The sequence below is a fragment of the Octopus bimaculoides genome, chromosome 7, assembly GCF_001194135.2.
Source record: "Octopus bimaculoides isolate UCB-OBI-ISO-001 chromosome 7, ASM119413v2, whole genome shotgun sequence".
NCBI classification, from domain to species: domain Eukaryota; kingdom Metazoa; phylum Mollusca; class Cephalopoda; order Octopoda; family Octopodidae; genus Octopus; species Octopus bimaculoides.
In genome coordinates, this window is record NC_068987.1 from 49,428,034 (window position 1) to 49,446,027 (window position 17,994).

The 17,994-nt window shown below is 36.1% G+C and overlaps 1 protein-coding gene and 1 long non-coding RNA gene across 5 annotated transcripts in view; one reads left to right on the forward strand and one right to left on the reverse strand.

Moving 5' to 3' along the window:
* The window catches only part of LOC106868488 (uncharacterized), a 277,576-nt gene extending 266,184 nt beyond the window's left edge, over positions 1–11,392 (forward strand). The window contains exons 2-4 of the long non-coding RNA XR_001409301.2: positions 5,100–5,145; positions 8,151–8,677; positions 10,568–11,392. This is a non-coding gene — a long non-coding RNA (uncharacterized LOC106868488). The remainder of the gene's footprint in view (positions 1–5,099; positions 5,146–8,150; positions 8,678–10,567) is intronic.
* Positions 1–17,994, reverse strand: part of LOC106868487 (PDZ and LIM domain protein 3) — a 185,070-nt gene that overhangs the window by 155,604 nt on the left and 11,472 nt on the right. The window lies entirely within an intron of this gene.

Consider the following 17,994-nt stretch of genomic DNA (forward strand, 5'->3'; position numbering starts at 1 on the left):
GTGTGTGTGTGTGTGTGTGTGTGTGTGCGCGTGTGTGCGCGTGTGTGTGTATTTAGTGCTAACTACTGGAAAAAAAGAGAACTCAATACCATAATAGAGATTAACACTACATTCTATTTTGGTCAATTTAGTCTCTTGTTATTCTGCAACTTTGAGTTTCACCTACAAGTGGACAGGATTTCTAAGCAAATTATGACTTAGTCATAACTTTCATGAAGATCCTGTGTACCTACAGCAAGATGAAACTTCAAAGTCACAGTCAACATTTTCCTTGTAAAAGTTAATGCGTGCCTTCTATTAAAATGTATTGAGTAATCCTTCAATTCAATGTTAAATCGTTTTTATATCTAACTTGACATAGAAACAAACAGTTATACACACAGACATGTGTATCATCATCATCATCATCATATTCATTTAACATCTGTGCTGGCATGGGTTGGGCAATTTGACAAGAGCTCCACTGTCTACTTTGGCATGGTTTTTACAGTTGGATGCCTTCTTTAACTCCAATCACTTTACAGAGTGCACTGAGAGCTTTTTACATCCACTCTGTGAAGTGGGTGCAATAATAAAATGTATGTATGCGCATATATATAAAACAGTGGGGAAGTCATATTAAGGGTTATTGCCTGTAGGATAATGAAAACTTAATAAAGTTAATTTTAGAGTAAGAATATATAGTGGGAATTACAGGGTTCAATGCCTTTCAGTAATCAGTAATCCTTTCAATCCAGACTGGCACCTAACTTCAAACTGAACTTCCATTTGGAAATAGAAATGTATGTTTACATTGTGCATAAATGTTTATTTAAGCAGAGACACCCACTAAAGGTCATGCACGCTAGCAGTTGCACTTGTTCTATATTTCATCTGAGTGCCTCTGTACCCTAGTTTATGTATGACCTTGCTTAAGTTTTCTGTACATAAATGCATGCTTACACAACTACTTTGAAATGTATACACATACACTTATGTATGTGTATTTTGAGTTCTATTGCCTTTTGAATCTCTGTTTGATTATTTACATTTACACCTGTATAGATACTTACATACAAATATTTGTACATGTGTTTTCTTACCCACTTGCATGTGTTTGTGTCTCCCAGAATCAGTGGCATAGCTAAGGCATGGCAGGCAGAGCACTTGCGATGGGTGCAGTTCTGAGGGGGGGGCGCAATTTGGAATCATGAATGAGTAAAATAACTTAATTTTGGAAAATTTTTCAGTCCATTTATGCACATACATGTACGCTGTGGCAAATTTTGTTGATGTGTGGGTGGTCTTAAGAATGTGGGCCAATGCATTGTTAGTCGTATTTTATGCCCCTGCCCCCCGAAAACCACCTCACCATATTTGTTGTTCTGAATCAAGAAGTATGTGGGTAAACCATAGCGTCCCCCACCCCCGCAAGTTAATATCCTTCTGCCTTCAGATCATCATCAGTGCACTTCCCCCTCTACCCTCGATTGTCAAAGTATCTGTTTGCTAGTTTTTTAATTGGTTACCAGTCAAGTTAGCCATCTGAGTTGTACACCCCCTTGCAAATTAACCCGCAGCTTAGTCAGAAGTAGCTACTTCCCCTTAACGTTTAAAGCTCTATACGTATAGCTATTTGACTAACAGCTGTCAACGTTCTCCGGATTGTTCCGGAAATTTCAGATCATTAATCTTTACTCTGACGATCTTCTTGGCGCTTTTATCTTCTTGGGAATAACTGCTCAATGAATAAAAGCTGGTTCAAAAGGAAATTGGGAAATGGCCGAGGTGAGGAGATTGTTCGCTCATGGCTACTCTATTCCCCTCATAAGAAGTTTGCATTCTGTTTGTGTTCTCTACTTTTTTCCCGATCAGATTATCAATTGTAATTAGAGCAGGGAAGCAGAAAGTGCCTGAACGAATGTTGGTTCATGAAAACACTAATAATCATTGAGATAGTTTCACACAGTGGAAAGAAATGGAAAGAAATCTAGACGATAACAAGTGTTTCATAAACACTGCTCTCAAGTCACAAATAAACCATATAAAGCAAAGATGGCGTGATGTTTTGACGAGAATTCTACATTGCATTAAGTTTCTTGCAACTCAGAATTTGGCTTTGTGAGGTCATAGGGAGTCACTTCAGTTGACTGAAGACTCAAATGTCAGTAATTTTCTTGGTTTGCTCAAGCTTTTGGGTACCTTTGATCCGGTCATGAAAGAACATCTTTGCTATGTAGAGAGTCACCCTGGACCAACATCTTACCTTTCACTCAATGTTCAGAATGAATTTATTTACCCCATGGCACCAGCTATTCATCAGAATCTGCTAAAGGGCATTTTCAGGGCCAAGTATTATGGTCTTATGTTCCCAAACAACCCTTATTTAGTCTCTCATCAGTCATAATATGTTTTATCCATTCAATATCATTCATGATATTTAGACCCTAATCTTATTTTCTTCACTAACAATGAACATTTCATTTTAACCCTTTAACAATCAGATTGTCTTTTAAATGTAATGTTTATTCATTCACATTGTTTTGGATTGATCATGCATTATCTCATAGCTTCAAAGATTTCAACAACGTGAAATTTTAGAATGACATTACTGGGTAGGTATGAAAGGTGGAATCTGGCCAGTTTCAACATAAAGCAAACAGAATATTTGGGCTAGATATGGCCAGTTTAAATACTAAAGGGATAAATTAGTTCCAGTTATCCCCTAATTTCTTTTATCTTAAAAAAATAACCATTTCTAAAAAACCCATGCATTCCACACACACACACACACACACATACACACACACACACACACACACACACACACACACACACACACACACACACACACACACACACACACACACACACACACACACACAAGTATGCACACACAAGTATGCACACACACACTTAATCACCACTTTACCCCCTCTAGCTTTCACCTTTTATCCTTCTCAAACTCTGAGATGTGAACTTTAGTTCATCATCATCATAATTTAACTTCCACTTTTCTATGCTTGCTTGGGTTAGAATTTGTTGAGGCAGATTTTCTATGTCTGGATGCCCTTCCTGTCATTAACCTTTGCTTGTTTTCAAACAAGATAATATTTTCGTATAATTGGACCTGTTTTGCACAGAAGACTAAAGATAAACAGCCTTGCTTGTATGACGATGATGAGTGTTTATAACCATTACATGATGTCAAGACAACAGTAAACACAAACATACATACACACATACATGCATATATATCTTTTATCTTTTACTTGTTTCAGTCATTGGCCTGCAGCCATGCTGGGACACCACCTTGAAGAATTTCATTTTTAGTCAAATGAATCAATTACCAGTACTTTTTTTTTCGTTTAAAGCTTGGTACTTATTCTATTGTTCACTTTTGCCGAACTGCTAAGTTACAAGGACATAGACACACCAACACTGATTGTCAAGCGGTATGAGGAGACAAACACAGACACAAAGACACATATACATACATATGGCAGGCTTCTTTCAGTTTCTGTCAACCAAATCTACTTACAAGACTTTGGTCAGCCTGAGGTTATACAAGACACTTGCCCAAGGTGCCACGCAGTGGGACTGAACTCAAGACCACATGATTAGGAAGCAAGCTTCTTAACTACATAGCCATACCTGTGAGTCATGCTATACCTAATATCACTACCAAATATAAATATTTTCCTAATTTAGTTTCTGTTATTCTCTAAATTCCTTTCTCCTAAATTAGCATTCATATTGCTCACAGGCATACACATTCACCAAAGCACATCCAACCCCTCCTTCTTTTACGACATATAAACTCTGAGATTTGAATTGAACAAAGTGTAGCAGAAAATATCCCCATATTTTACATGTCTATTAGTGTGGTGCTAGTGAAGTTATACAAGTAGTAATGCTGTCTTCATATAGCTAATGTTTTACCATTGTTTCATCCAATCACCACCAAGGTTAGTCTGGTGAGCGTTATGTTTTTGCAATTAAAACTTTTGTCAACCTATAGAATGTGAAAGGGTTTTTTTTTTGCCACACTCAGTACTTTTAAGCAAGCTTCTACTCATAACAAGAAAAAATATCTCAAATTTTAATTCAATTAACTTCCAACTTGCTTCATATAATGCATATACATACATATACACACACATACACTCATATCACACTCACAAATAACATGTTTAAATTTATTTAAGCAAATGTTGCATTTAAACAATTCATTATCAAATTAAAAACTCATGTTTATGTGTGTTGCAGTTTTTTAAATATATTTATTGTTCTGTTTGAGTTTTCTAAAAGTGCATACACATGTCTATATGTAACTGTACACACATGCATATATATGTATATATAATAATAATAATTGTATATATATAATATATAATAATAGTAATTATATATATATAATAATAATATATATGTATATATAATAATAACGATAATAATCATTATTATTGCCTTTGCACAGCTTCTAATACTGGAGATGTACTACAGTGTCAGCTGTTCACTACCAGTGAACTAAAGTAACACCTCTTATTTTTCAAACACCTTCCGGAGTATTCGAGCAGGTCCAAGCAGTGCTGTTTTCTGCAAGTGCTCCACCCTTATTGCAGCCCCTATTTGTTCTACGTACTTCTCAATTTCAGGCCTTGTGCCTATTGTAGAAAGAATAATAATAATTATTATTATTATTATTATTATTATTATTATTATTATTATTGTTATTGTTGTTATTGTTGTTGTTATTGTTGTTGTTATTGTTGTTATTATTGTTATTATTATTATTATTAAAGTGGCAAGATGGCAGAATTGTTAACATGCTGGGTGAATTGCTTAGTGGCATTTCGTTTGTCATTACGTTTTGAGATCAAATTCCACCATGATCAACTTTGCCTTTCATCCTTTCAGGGTCAATAAAATAAGTACCAGTTGAGTACTGGGGTCAATATAACTGACTTATTCACTCCCCTGAAAATGCTGGTCTTGTGCCAAGATTTGAAATCATTATTACTATTATTATTATTATTATTATTATTATTATTATTATTATTATTATTATTATTATTATCATTATCATCTTCTTTCAATTTTGCTTCCATTTCTTGCAGAGTGTCTTCTCAACACTTAGGGCAAAGAAACTCACTGTATACATTGGTAGGCCATATTATTATTATTATTATTGAGTGAGAGAGTAGTGCATGCCATCAAAGTGACACTGGGGTAAAATATATGAAGTCCAGTATACCTATCATGACTGCCCATCTGATAAGGGTACACCAAGCACATGCATCACAACCATATGTGCTTGACATGGTGATCTCATATCAAGATAACAGCACATGACCTTGCAGGTGGGGCCCAGTGAGAATTTTCTTCAGGTCAAGTAGCCCATCTCGCTCAAATAGTCCCCGAGTAAGGGTTGTTTAAGGATGTTGAACGAAACATCCATGTTTCCAAAGGTGAATTAACCAAACCTCAAAGAATTCCTCTCAACACATGGCAATGATGCTCCCCCACTACTTCTGCTCATGATCAGAGATGCATATATTGTTAGCCACTAAGGGACATGCTCAACTGGTTAAGGTCAAACAACTGACAAGCAAATCTGTGGTATTAAGCAGAATATTTGCTGTAGCCCATCTTATATACCAAGACAAAACAATGTACATGATAACACTTCTAATCAATTAAGATCAGAAGCCATAGGAGCCACTGCCTGGTACTTTATTACTATTATTGTTGTTGTTACTATTATTATTATTATTAAGGCTGCAAGCTGGAAGAATTGTTAGCACACTAGGCGAAATGCTTAGCAGTATTCCATCTGTCTCTGCATTCTGAGTTAAATTTCTGCTGAAGTCAACTTTACATTTCATCCTTTTGGGGTCAATAAATTAAGTACAAATGAAATACTGGGTTGATGTTATCAACTATTGCCCTCCCACAAAATTTCAGATTTTGTGCCTTTAGTAGAAAGGATTATTATCGTTATTATTATTCAGTAGTTTTATTTTTATAACATGCTGTCACTTCACTACCAAGCGCAGCTCTGTGTGCCTTGGGTATGTGCTGTGGTTTGTTGTGATGCTCTTATGGTTACTGTATTGAAAGTGTTTTGCGTAGGATGTGTGCAGTGCCCAGTAGTGCAATTTTCTGTATGTTATATATATTTGTAAGTCCTGGTGTTTTTCTTATGTATTATTATTATTATTATTATTATTATTATTATTATCATTATCCCAGGTGGTGAACTGGCAGAATTGTTAGCACGCTGGATGAAATGCTGAGCGGCATTTTGCCTGTCGCAACATTCCAAATTTAAATTCTGCCGAGGTCAACTTTGCTTTTCATCCTCTCAGGGTCAATAAATTAAGTACCAGTGAAGTACTGGAGTCAATGTGATCAACTAGTCCCCTCCCCCAAATTTCATGCCTTTTGCCTTTAGTATTATTGGTGAACTGGCAGAATTGTTAGCATACTAGGCAAAATGCTTCGCAACATTTTGTCTGGCTTTATGTTCTGAGTTCAAATTCCACCAAGGGATTGATAAAGTGATGTAATCGACTTACCCCCTCCCCTGAACTTGCTGGCCCATTGCCAAAGGATTATTATTATTAGTATTAAGGTGGCAAGCTGGTAGAATCATTAGCACACAAGGCAAAATGCTTAGTAGCATTTCATCTGAATTCAAATTCTGCCAAGATCAACTTTGCCTTTCATCCTTTTGGGGTCAATAAAATAAGTACTAACTTTAAGTGCAGAGGTCAATATAACCGACTTACACACTCCTCTGAAATTGTTGACCTTGTACCAAAATTTAAAACCATTTTTTTTTTCTGACAGTATCATAGAAGTTTTTACTACGTCACCAGGTACACCTCCCTTTTTCTAAGATATGTACAGCGTTAAATTTTAGGGTAAGTTGACCTGTATTAGTAAATTACATCAGCTTAGTGATGGTATAGGGTTTAGCTTGTTGTTTCCAATGCTATTTTAATGTTTTCTTTGTTGTGCAAAGAAAGTACAACAACAGCTATTGTATATCATTTTGTTGGGCGGTGGCTGTTTTGTATGTGTTGTGTGTGTTATAGTGTTAGATATCAGTTATACAGGAATGTGTGTCCTGTCATTTTTGCAGGGAAGTGATCATGCATGGGTTACGTTATTTTATGAAGTGGTTATTGTGTCAGGCGTGTGTAATGAATAGAGGATATCTTGGTTGACTCATGTTATTGAATTTAAAGCGTCTCATACAGGAAGAAAGCTGTACTTAGTAGAGTTACCTTATGGCTCATATATATTTGATCATGTTTTTTTTTTATTATATTTGATTATCATTAGCATGCCTGTTGCTAAGGACAACACTGCCCCCTCACTATTCAATGGTACACCCTCAGATTCAGAAAATACAGTTTACAAAAATTTTCATGCAATACAAATCAGTATCCACCTAGAACATTCTTAAGCACCACCAGGCACCAAAGTCAGGCAATGGGCCTGATTATTATTTTTACTTTCATGCCCCACATCTTGCTTATTTCAATTTCAAGATTTTTATATTTAGATATTTTCCCTACTTTCTTTCAAGTAACATTTTGGTCAGAAGGAGACTCCGATATCTATTAGTGTGCATACATTTTCTTTCTAATTCTTCATTATTATTATACTTGAATGTTACCCATCATGTGATGGGTAATTTTGGAAGTATACTACTGCTACCATGGGTAATATCAGCAAAATGCATGCAATAATTATAACATAAGATACAAAGAAAGTCAGGAGGTATGAGATGAACTTATTTATTCCAATAGTTGATATCCACATGTGTACCACCAGATCAGATAAATCCATATATTGTGCATAAAATTTACAATAATTATAAATTAACTTTAACAAATTTGTTGGTGCTTATATAAAATGATGAAATGAGTAATAATTTTTAAAAGAAAATATTTATTATCTTAAAATTAAATAAAACAAAAACATTCCTGCCATGAGAAACCAGTTTATATTTTCTTTCAGGAATATGAATCTAGGTCTCTACGAGGATGAGCTGAAATCATCATAGGCTTACTATAAAGGATTGAAGCTAAAGTTGTGAAATCTTGCATGCATTAATTTCAACTTGTCTCATTAATAACTGAATTGTTTCTTTCCAGTTAAACTGACTTCTGACTGTTCAAAGAAGGCTTCAGAAGTAACTAGTAACAACTTCTCAAGTCCTTGGTTTCAATGGCGGTTGTGGTGACTATAGCTTTGAAGTGGTTGATCATCTTCGCTATTCTTCTGGTTTGGCCCTATCTGATTATCATCTATTCCTCAAAATGAAAAAAACACTTGGCTGGAAACAAGTATTGCAGTAATGATGATGTCATATCTGCTATCCTGTTGGTTAACAAGATAAAAGCTTCTTCACCAATGGGATCAAAGCACTGCAACACCAATGGAAGAAGTGCGTGTACTGCAAGGGAGACTATACTGAAAAATAAACCTCATCTGGTCATATTCCATGAGAATATATTGGTCAGCCTATGAACTTTTCAGCTGACCCTCATATTATCCAATATGGCCTTCTCTCTGTAAGAAGCTAGGATGTAATATCAAGGATATTTGGATGCTATGTTGAGTAGGGCAAGAGATCAAATGTTGGCACCACCACTGGCTGGTCAAAATAGAGGTGAGTCATGTATGTGTTCCATGTTCAATACAATTCTGCTTTTATTTTGTTTTTCCATGCTAGCATGAGTTGGTAGCTTTTCTCCAGCATAGCATCTAATTGCTGGTGAGCTGCCTTGTTGGAAAGAAAAGATATTGCCATGAAAAAAATTTATGATTTATATATTTCTTAACAACTATGAAATTTGGTGTTCATCAGATATACTTTTATTACATGAAACACCACTGTTTATTATCATTATTACTAGAGTGATTAAGGCAGAGAGCTGGCAGAGTTGTTAGCACATCAAACAAAATGATTAGCATTTCTTCTGGCTCTTTACGTAGTGGGTTCAAATACTGCCAAAGTCAACTTTGCCTTTCATCCTTTTGGGTGTTGATAAAATATAATACCAGTCAAGTATTGAGACCCTCTCACTTAAATTCCAGGACTTGTTCCTATAGTAGAAAGAATTATTATTAGAGTGATTCTGCCAAGAATGACTTTTCCTTTCATTCATTCAGGGTGGATAAAATAAGTACCTGCTGAGCCTGAGGTTGATGTAATTAACTTACCCTATTCCCTTAAAAAATTACTGACCTTGTGCCAATACTAAAAACTGGCATTCCATCAGTTACGACAGTGAGGGATCCAGTTGATCTGATCAAAAGAATAGCCTGCTTGAGAAATTAACGTGCAAGTAGCTGAGCACTCCACAGACACATGTACCTTTGACATAGTTCTCAAGGAGAATCAGGCTGGCTCTTTGAATTACAGGTACAACTCATTTTTGCCAGCTGAGTGGATTGGAGCAACGTGAAATAATGTGTCTTGCTCAAGGACACAATGCCCTGCTAGGAATTGAACTAATGACCTTATGACTGTGAGCTGAATACCCTAACCATTAAGTCATGTGTAATCACTACCAATATTGATTTCAAATTTTGGCACAAGGCCAGCAAGTTTGGGGAGGGGCTAGGTCGGTTAAATCAACCCGTGTTCAACTGGTACTTATTTTATCAACCCTGAAAGGATGAAAAGTAAAGTCAACCTCAGTAGAATTTGAACTCAGAACATAAAGGCAGACAAAATGGTGCTAAGCATTTTTTCCAGCATGCTAAATGATTCTGCCAGCATGCCACCAATATTAGCAAGAATTGTTATTACCTGTCTTATTGTGGGTAACTTTAGAAGTATATTTTTACTACCATATCAGAAAGTATCCTTTCTGCTATACCTGAAATTTGTTGGGTGGGAAGGGTAGTTGATTTCATCGATCTAAGATGCATTTGAATTTAGAATGTAAAGACAGGTGAAATGCTACTAAGCATTTTGCTCAGTGTGCTAACAATTCTGCCAGCTCACTGCCTTTCATTTATACCCTCTCCTCCTCCTCGATCTCTCATTATTCCTTTCTCATTCTGTGTGTGTGTGTGTGTGTAGCATTCCTTTACTCATTGCCTGGTACCAAGCCTAGTATGTGCACTCATCCCGCACCTCCTAAGTTAACCCCCTCTCTATTTCTCTTTTACTCTCCATCTACTCATGAAGTTAAAGCATGACTGGAGAAACAGTTGTATCAGCTATTTTTATAGAGAGATTGCTACTACTATCATCATCATCATCACCACCACCACCATCACCATCATCATCATCATCATTAGCATGCAGATATTACAACATCAAAGACCTAAATATTAAACTTCAGTGTGCCATAACTACAGCCATCCTTTGACTAAAGTTAGGTTCCATTGAACAAATACATGTTTTTCTTACTTTCATTTCAGAATATGAAGAAGTTTTGAAGGTAAGCGATGCCAACCATCTCAATGAACCATTAATTCTGTTGTGTATGACTTTGTTATCTACAATTTTGTCTTCACTGTTAATGCCATGTTCCTACCTTCTCTTTATTTTCAGTTACACAAATAGGCATTTAGTTGCACTATTATGCAGTTTTCAATTGCCTACAAACTTGACCAAAGGACATACATTGACTGCTGATTTTGACACAAGGCCAGCAACTTTGAATGGAGGAGAATAGTCAAAACCATCAACCCCCAATATTTAACTGATATACTTACAAGCATCTATATATACATATACATGTATGCACTAACCCTTTCTTACACACACACATATAGACACATAAAACACATATTTGTATAATCACTTTTGGATTAACATGCATTTGAAGATGGAAAGGAAGCTGCCCTCATGATCGTTAAGTGTAAGATAAGGTATCTGCATGACAAAGCAGTCCATGCATCCTTCTATTTTTATTTGAGAAGGTGGTTCTTTCACATCTAGGTTTATGATGCTATATATGATGAAGCTGTTTATTTGCTTTGTATGTTTTAATGATGTTGAACCTGAAAGTGTATTGTCCTGTTACTTTTCACATTCTTAGTTTTGTGTGCATGTATGTGGATGTTGAGGATTCTTTGGAGGATTTTGTGTAACTAGTCTTAAAAGAAATAAACAATTTTTAAAAAAGAAATGAAGCTCCATCACTGGAATCTAGACATCAATTTTATTAAACTAAACTGTAGGAAATTTCAAATATTTTCAGTTTCACTTATGGAATTTATATTAGATTGCATTTTTACTTCCCTTGAAAACCTTATGTTTTCAAGATTATTATTTAAATACTTAGTACAACCAAGTATGTCAGTAATTACTGTTACACATATACAGTTATAATCTGGGTGGAGAAGTTATGGTTGCAAAGCACTTGTCCATAAATGTCACCTCATTTATTTTTTTTTTAATGAAATGTTTACATTCACTGGGTAACTGATCTTCATAGTAGTACCTAATTTTTGTTTACTGTTCCACACAGCTAGTTAAGGTTTGTTGACATTATCACTTCATAAAGATATTTATAATTAAATTCCACTAATATTTGTTAAGATGAAATATGTGAATGAACTCAATCAAATTTAATCCACATATTTATTAAAGAGTCGTTCTTTCTCAGATATCATTGTGTATTTTACAGTATAGAATCAATCTGAGAGAGAAAAGAGAAACAAAAAAACTCAGTGAATTTGATTCTCTTATCTGTCTCATTTTGGAACTTATAATGTCTAACATTGCTTTATATTAACCCTTTAACATTTAAACTGGTCATATCCAGCCCAAATATTCTACCAGTTTTATGTTCAAATTGGCAAGATCTGGCCTTCCACACCCACCCTACAGTGTCATTCTAATAAAATAAACCATCACATCTTCCAAATCTCAAAGCTTAGAGATAATGCAGGATTAATTCAAAACAATGTGAATAAATAAGCATTACAATTGACAGAGTATTCTGAAGGTAAAGAGTTAAGTACAGACAAAGGTGTATGGTTCAGAAGTTTGCTTTCCAACTCTGTGGTCTCAGGTTTAGTCCCACAGTATAACTTAGGCAATTGTAAACTACTATAATCCCAGGCTGATCATAGCCTTTTAAATAGATGTGATAGATAGAAAATGAAAGAAGTTTGTGTAAGAGTGTGTGCACATACACATACATGTGGCTGTGATAAGAAGCTTGTTTCCAATCACATGGTTCCGGGTTATATATATATACTAGCAGAGATACTCGGCATTGCTCGGGATTAAAATGGCATAGTTTGTATATAATATATTACAGTTATGTTGAAACAGGTGATATGGGAAAGTGCAGCATTGACAACAAAACTTAATTTCCATGCCACCAAAGAAAAGACGTAATCTCTCCAGAAACAAGTATAAAGCAAGGAGCATTGTAGAAAACCGAAAGTGAGAGTCTGAAGAGAGAAGCTAGATGAGATTTTCTCAAGATCAACAAATGCATGTTACAGCACTTAATGCTGGATCATTAAATCAGTGTTTTAATGATTAGACAGAGGTCCAATAGAATAGCTCTCAGAAGCAGACTACATACAAATTCGTTCTTCACAACTCCTGAAGCTGTTTTTAGATATGATCCATCCCATTCTTATGAAAATAATAACTCTGTCCAAACTGGTGTGCTAAACACAAATTGTCTATTCTGTAGAGCTTTAAAATTTTCAAATGAAACAAATGGTATGTGCTGCTCAGGCAGTCGGGTAACATTGCTAGCACTACCAGCTCCTTCTCAACCTCTTATGGATCTTCTAGAAGGCACTTCCATCCAGTCAAAGGATTTTCTGAACAATATCAGACAATACAACTCTGCAAATGACATCATTTGGTGCATCTAAGAAGATAGATAAAGATGAATTTACGCCAAAGTCAAAGTTCAAGGGCAAGCCTATCACCTCATTGGTTCCACAAATGAACAACCACAGCTCCTCCAAACTTACTTTATGAGTGATGTAGGACAACAAACTCAAAGGAGGTGTCAACATTTCAGATGACGGGCTGTGTTAGACACAGCGCCAACTGCTACAAAAGAGATTATATCCACTGACAGCTTTTTGGTGCATTCAAAAATCACATAAACCCCACAGGTGAGGGCCTGAAATGCTCCAAACAAACACTTAGCATGTTGCTTAGTCGAATTAGCCATGTGGTTAGGAGGAAACTTCTTACCACACAGCCTGTATGGATTAAGGTACATACTTTTAATTAAAATTGATTTCTGTGAAGATCATCATCATCATCATTTTAACATTCACTTTTCTATATTTACATGGATCAGATAGCATTTGTCAAGGCAGATTTTCTACATCTGGACACCCTCCTTGTCACCAATCCTCACTTGTTTCCAAGTAAGATATGTTCCCATGACTGGACATGTTTTCGAAGAAGATTGGAAATGATTGCATGTTCTGTTTGTATCATGATGACACTTATTTAAAACTAATATATGATATCAAAACAAGGAAATACTAGCACACACATATACACAAACATACATATATTCCACAGCTACTGCCACCCACCAATCAATAGGATAGAGTAGTCATTATCTCCCCTATAGTAAGACACTTGTGCTTGTCCCCCTATCATATTTTGGCCTCTCAACACCAGGCATAATGCCACCTGCTCTTCTCAAATACTTCCTTCCCCACTTAATCAAGGTAGCTTCTTCATTGTCTTGCAAGATACTTTTTACTTAACAACTTTACTAGTGCAGATGGCATGAAAATAGCATGCACTACATACTGAAATGTGCTCGATATTAGGAAGGGCATCCAGCCATAGAAACCATACCAAAGCTGACTTTGAAGCTTGACACAGCCCTGTCACTTGCTGGATCCTGTCAAAGCATTCAACAAAGGCTCTGCCCCCAATAATCTTAGGATTTGATTTCTTTCCTCAGGATGTGAATGTATTCATTTTTGTGAATTTTATGATTTATTCTAAGTGATGCAGATCACCTCTGGTTTCATTGGACTGCAAATTTTAAAAATCTCACTGAGAAATACTGCACTTAATAAACTGATATACTATTCAGAGAAGATTTATGTTAGACTCATTGGAACCTAAAAGTAAATAAAAATTCGTTCTTATTAACCATATATAACATTTTGATTATAAAGGTGAATTTTTTGTCCTAACCCACTTTTGGTTTTGTGACATAGACATCTCATAAATCTTCCACAAAAATTTCCCATTAATTCATATTCCATACACAGGCTTAATAATGACAAAATCATCTTACTAATTCTTGATGGTTTGTTTTTTAAATTACTTGAAGCAACAGTAGTGTGTCTTGGGCTAGTATTTTAGTCTCTGGCACACAATATTTTCTAAGCAGAGCAACCATATATCTCCTCTACAGCAAGATACCTGTTCCTGTCCCTCTATCATTCTTTAGCCTCTCACTATCTAGCATATAGCCAGCTCCCTCTCTAATACACTGTCACTTAGTTGAGGAGTTTTGTTGATCATGTGAGTTACTTGGTAACCTGACTAGTACAGCCAGTACTACAAAAAATGCACCAAGTACTCTCTCTAAAGTGGTTAGCATTAAGAAGAATATCCAGCCATAGAAACCATGCCAAAACAGACATCGGAGTTCAATGCAGTCCTCTAGCTTGTCAGATCCTGTAGAACCATTCCGCCTATGCCAGTATGGAAGGCAGACTTTAGATGATGACGACGACGACAAAAATGATGATTAAACAATTAGAATTCCTACAAAACTATTCGCAACCCACAGCACCAAGAACAAATATAATATTTTCTGATACTTTTTCATTTCCATATTGATTCTTTGGAAGGCAGAGAGTTGGTAGAATCATTACAGCATCAGAAAAAATGCTTTGCAGTCTTTGTTCTGGCACTATACTCTCAGTTCAAATCCCACCAAAGTCAACTTTACCTGTCATCCTTTCAGGATTGATAAAATTGATAAAATAAAGTATCAGTCAACTGCTAGGGGAAAGGGATTAATGTAATTGACTTGCTCCCTCCCCTCAAAATTGCTGGCTTTGTACTTAAATTAGAAAGGATTGTAAATTAGTCAATGAGCAAATGAGTTAATATTCGAGGCAGCAACTGATGGGCTGGAAGAGGTCTCAATACAGGTCTCGCATCAGATGGCTGGACATGATTGGGGAAAATCTCCAGAGGCTCAACATCACCTTGGAAGTTGCAGAGGGACTGGCACGGGAGAGCACTGGAGGACCTGGTCAGCTCTACACATGATGACGCATCTGAGATCACTAACTTGGAATGACCCCAGCCCAATCAAATAAGAGCATGAAGCCAAGCTAAGCCAAATGAGTAAATATACAAATGGAACCTATTCTTTTACTTGTTTCAGTCATTTGACTGCGGCCATGCTGGAGCACCACCTTTAGTCGAGCAAATTTACCCCAGGACTTATTCTTTTTAAGCCTAGTACTTATTCTTTGGGTCTCTTTTGCCGAACCGCTAAGTTAAGGGGACGCAAACACACCATCATCGGTTGTCAAGCGATGATGGGGGGACAAACACAGACACACAAACATATATATATATACATATATACAACGGGCTTCTTTCAGTTTCCGTCTACCAAATCCACTCACAAGGCTTTGGTCTGCCCGAGGCTATAGTAGAAGACACTTGCCTAAGGTGCCATGCAGTGGGACTGAACCCGGAACCATGTGGTTCGTAAGCAAGCTACTTACCACACAGCCACAGAGATCACATTTGAAATTCTACTACATTATTATCAACCACTGTTCACTAATTGACAACAAATCACAATATTAAGGCTTCTCTTCACACCAACCAGTCACTATATAATTGCTCCCATCTTCATCTAACCTGCTATTTGCTTATGCATTTACTCATGAAACAAAAATAATAGCTCATAAACCTATCAATGGGTTTATTTATCAGTCCAAACATTCATATTGACATTAACCATTATCTTGTTTTAATTCCTCCCCTCAGGTGATGGCTACCTGCATGACAAAAAGTTCAGTTAATATGTCCTCATTCTCTAGCAGAACAAATGTATATTTGTCTTCTTTTTATACTAACCAAAGGTTAAAGAATATGAACAGCTCAACATTACTTTGGTTAACAGATCTTCCATTTGTTTGTTCACATAGCGAGTGTGTGGGCTATGCTAGCGTGATAATATGGTATCAGTTCACTGTATGACATTCGTCTCAACCAGGTAGGAACCAATACCATAAGGCTGTGATTTAGCAAATGTGTTTTGAACGCTTATAAGTCATAGACATCATGTAGAAATGTCTTTCTTGACTTCCACATTTTATCCTTTATTGTGTTTTGAACAGTGGGTGGCTCATAGATAAAATTAGTGGGGGGTGCTGCTTCAGTAAATTTTTAGCTGTTATTTTAATATTGTGCAAAAGGAAACAAACATATAAAAAAAATATTTATGTATAAACTTCATCGGTTCGCATTTTAGCCACTGCCAAGTTGTGTGTTTAATCTGTTCACTGAACACCGCTGCAAATTACCCCTTATTTTTCAAAAATCCCTCCATAATCACAAAATAAAAGGGGAGGATCTGCCCTATTTTTCAAATCCTGGCAGCAACACTGAAGCTGGAAGCAGGATAATAATCTAATCCTACACTTTATCACATTCAAGAATATAAACACGTTTTTAAGCACAACACATGCGGAGTCAAAAAGAAACACTACCTTTCACCGACACTGCATGAATGACAATACTTTCTTGCCCTAGCGTGAAGCTTCCTATCTCAGACATGTGAGCATGGGCACAACAGCCAAACACCGCGTCGCTGGAACTGTGAAGCGCATAGTTCTACACAAGGATTTTTGTATTATTTCATAAACTAGGGGATGGCTACTGACATTAAGCTTAAGGATTGTATAATGTACAAGTATAAAGAAAGAACTGCAGAAAAAAAAAGGACTCATTATATTGAATGTTATCGATAATATCGAGTGGAAATAGGGAGTGCTGCAGTTCTGTAGTGCCCATACACGAGCCGCGACTGGTTTTGAATATATTGAACGAAAATATACGTTCATCCTGAAGGAAAAGCCCTATTGCGAGAGAGAGAGAGATGTATGTATGCGTGTTTGCGTGTGTGTGAACGGGTTATAAGGCAGATAATAGTAATAATAATTTCTTATTTATTGGCCATAAGAGCCTCGAAAACATTTAAGACAATACAAAGACAAAAGGTAGTGGGAATTACACACAGAAAAATGAGACATGTAGCCCAAGATACTCTATATTTACATACACGCATACACATTGAAAGAAACAAACAAACATCTAGACATGTCCACGCAATTAAATACACACACAAACAATGACTGCGTGTGTATTCGTGCGGTTCAAAAAGTTACATGTCGAGGCATTTGAGTATGAATAATAAAAAAGAAAAAAAAAACAGAAAGGAAGGAGTCAAAATAAAAAAAAAGAAGAGAAGTAATCTTTGTTGTCTAAAAAAGGAAATGCGAGTATTAAAAGCAGTGATGGTGGGGATGACGAAAGATATTCGTGAAATGTGTTAAAGAAGGGGGCCTTCACATTACTTCACCATCACCGTCACAATAAACACAGTATTATAAGATATTAAAAGGAGATGGGATGTTGGTTGGCTTCGAAGTTTGAGAGGGACAAAGAATGATGATAATACAGGTATTTGTAAAGGTAGGGGACTGCATGATGGATGGTGGTGGTGTTGGGGTGAGTGAGTGAGAAGGCGAGGGTAAACATCAAACCTCGAAAAGAGTAAGAAGAGAAAAAAAAAACAGGTCAGGTATGAAGTTATGAATGAAATGTAGAGCGGGAAATTGTCAAGAAGGAAATAGTTGCTCTGATATTTAACTGACATTGCTTTAATTTTCTTACGAAGTATTGATTTACAAATACTATGCTGATACACACGAGTGTGTATGCGTGTAATATATATATATATATATATATATATATATATATATATA